Below are 3,639 nucleotides of genomic sequence, written 5' to 3'. Positions count from 1 at the left end.
CATCCCTTTCTAAAATCTACCCCAAGATCGTCTCTAAACCTGGGACATTACAATTCTCTAGATATGCAACTAAGTGAATTTACCTATATGACAAGGTAAACAATTAAGCAAGATATAGCTACACAATATAAGAGATAGAATAGGATAGAGGTAACCGAGAGTGGAGCACGCGGAGACACGGAGATGATTCTCGTAGTTCCCTTCCTTTGCAAGAAGGTACGTCTACGTTTGGAGGAGTGTGGTTGCTACGAAAGCCAAACCAACAGCCACGAAGGCTTCACTCAGATCTCTTATGGGCAACGCCACGAAGGCCTAGCCCACTTCCACTAAGGGATTTCCTCGAGGCGGAAACCGGGCCTTCACAAGGTTCTTGGGGCACACATCCACAACCGAATTGGAGGCTCCCAAATCTGTACCAATACAACAATCAACAACAACAACACATCAACAACAATCAACTAGGGAACCAAAAGGAACACTAGCAAGAGGGCCCTCAAACAAATGAGGGGGAAATGAAGAACGCTTCGGTGAGGATGTAGATCGGGGTCTTCTCCTTCGATTCTCCAAAGCACAAGGGATTTGGGTGGTTGAGGGAGGAGATCCGATGAATTTGGTGTTCTTGGTGGCTCAACAATGGTGTCTTGCTTTTGGGGGAGAAGTGAGCAGCCCAACCACTTGGAGAAGAAGGGTTTTTATAACCCGGCGAAAAATGGCCGTTGGAGGACCGAGCAGTAGTACCGGCCAGGTAGGGCCGGTACTACCGGCCACAGTCGAGCGCGCAGGCCGGGAGAGGAGCGGCCACGTGGCCAGCAGAGGGCCGGGCCGAAGGGGGAGGCCGGAGCCTCCGGCCGGGGTACCGGCCGTGGTACCGCCGGGGCTCCAACCTCCCTGGCCACCAAACTGCGTCGCGGGCGCATAACCGGTACCTTGGGCGGTACCAAGGCCGAAGCCTCCGGCCGTGGCCAGGCCGGCGGTACCGCCCAAGCCTCCGGCCCCTCTTTTTCTTCTTCTTTATATCTTCTTCCCTTTTCTTCATTTTTCTTCCTATCTTCTTTTCTTTCTTTTCTCTTCCATACTTTCTTCCAATAACCATCCACAAACTAATGCCATTTGATATCTTGCATGCTCTTCACATTTTGGGCATCTAGAGAATGCAACAACCTACAAATCTTATATACTGAAATGTTCATATATCATCAATGTCATCAACACCAAAACCACATATAAAATGAGATATGCTCTTTCATCCTTGTTCTTATGGGAAATCACTCTAGTTTGACCTTATTTGCTCATATCTTGCAAACTTGAGTGATCATGTACCATTAACAGTTTGTGCCTTCTAAACCTAAGCCTACACTCATCTATAAGCCATTTCCATCTTGCTCATATGTCATGTTTTAGTAAAAACTTGGAGTTTGAGGATTTTCGGTCGGATGATCTAGGTTGCCCCATCTTATTGGTAAATATGCATCTTATATATGGCGTGATACATTATTGCATCACATATGGGTTTATGCAAATAACCAACTAAAGATAGGCAGGATTTCCGGTGTTCTGGAAATTTCCAGAAAACCGGATAATCCGGCCTCGTGGCACCCCGGAAAATCCGGCCCGGCCGGATTATCCGCCCTTACTTTGGGCCGGATTATCCGGCCTGGGCTGGTCGCGAGGGGACTTAGAGAGGACGCGGGGTGGACAGTTGCCACAGCAACCAGTTTCCCCCCACCCACGTGCCCTCTCTCTCCTCCATAGCCGCCGGAGCTCTTCCTCCTCGCCGGAGCCGCCCCGTCCGCTCCCTCTCGGAGTTTTTGGGTGGATCGGGTGCCTCTCCTCCCTAGCTATCATCTTCTCCAAGCGGCTTCCCCAATGGATGCGGGTATGACTCACAATCCCTAACCCTAGGTGTTGTGATTTGTATGTGCTATTTTCTTGGTGGAGATGGTGTCTAGTTGTTCCAAATCGTGTGTAGTATAATCCTCTTGCATGCTATAAGGCCGATCTGGTCGTAGACAAGTTTTTGATTGCAAGTTCTGCAAGATTCGCAGGGCCGGATTATCCGGCCCCCGCGAAGACCGGATTATCCGGTCAGGCCGGATTATCCGCCCCCTGGGGACACCGGATTATCCGGCCTGGAGCTTCATCGCCGCTGTAGTGTTGATTCAATCTATCTTGTCTATACTTGTACCGACTTATAGTATGTTTCTAGAGTACATTAATGTATCATACATGACTTATGAGCATTATCTTCTCTTTGCTATCCGTCTTTGCTGTTCACAGGTAGTGGTTCTCGGGGTCGGAGACGCCCAAGGCATGACCGGTCGAGTGATGAGTTTGCACCGAATGCTCCCCACAAGTCCACCACTTCAAGGCAGAAGAACAAGGCACAGAGGCAGAACTACAAGACTATGGACATTGTCACTTATGCAGCAATCCGTATGAAGACCTTCCAAGGGATGACGAGATAGAGGGCAGGCGTTTCTGGTGCGTGGAGCAGGAGTTCATCTACAAGGATATTTATGAGCCCATGAAGAAAGTGCGACCCATGCAAGCAATCAATGTGGATCTTCTGGCAGTCAATAATCATTTTGAGGATGCCATCTGGGTGACTGGTAGGATGGGCTTGCAGGATCTGATGAAGATTCAGTGTGACTACAATCCGGAGTTGATTAAGCAATTCTATGCTACTCTGGCCATCAAGAAAGATGATGAGCGCACTATGGAATGGATGTCTGGCTCCACTCACTGTGAGGCAACCTTGCGCCGGTTTGCCTCTATTCTTGGACTTTCTGCAGAAGGAGGCCATCGCCTCCATGGTCCTCAGAAGACGGATAAAAATGTGCTTTTTGATCTCTATGACTCTTCTGGAGCAGTTGGTACTACCAAGGGGCTGCTTCCCATCTACGTTCGGCTTGTCCGTTTCTTTCGAGCCACCATTGCTCCAAGTGGTGGAAACAATGATGCACTCAGGGGAGCTCTTGTGGATCTTATGCACCTCAGCTTTAGGTGTGCTCGTGATAGTAATGAGGAACATGACTTCTCTCTTGATGTCATGGACTTCATCTTTAATGAGATTCATGATGCCATGGTCTCCCGGACCACCATGCCATATGCACCATATATCCAGCGCCTCATCAACAACTCTGTGGCCATGGATGAAGACTTGAGGCGGTTCCCATTGGAGAAGCACTCTGTCAAGAAGGCATACAAGAAGAAGCCGGTTCCCCATGGTGCTCCTGCTCCTGACTCCTTTATGGGAGATGGTCGCACTTGTGGTTTTGCTCCTGCTCGCCATGCTGATCTTCCTGCCATGAAGAAGCAAGTGAGGAAGCTCAGTTGGTTTCAGCGTCACATTCTATGCATGAATATTGAGATTCATAAGGAGAACTATGCGGCCAGCCGAGAGCGTTCTGAGATTCAGCATACTCAGGCGGTCATTCTTCATAAGCTCAGTGGTGAGCAAGGACCTCCACCTCAGCCTCCAGTTCACCCATGTTACAGTGGGTGGCATTCTTCACGGGTTCCGTGGAATGATCTTGAGGACTGCATTCAGAGGGCCAACTACACTCGCAACTCTCCGGATGCCCCTGACACTGAAGATGAAGAAGAAGAAGAGGTGTACCAGTCCGACGACGAAGAGGG

The sequence above is a fragment of the Lolium rigidum genome, chromosome 7 (assembly GCF_022539505.1).
Source record: "Lolium rigidum isolate FL_2022 chromosome 7, APGP_CSIRO_Lrig_0.1, whole genome shotgun sequence".
NCBI lineage: Eukaryota > Viridiplantae > Streptophyta > Magnoliopsida > Poales > Poaceae > Lolium > Lolium rigidum.
Note: the sequence above shows the minus strand (reverse complement) of the source record.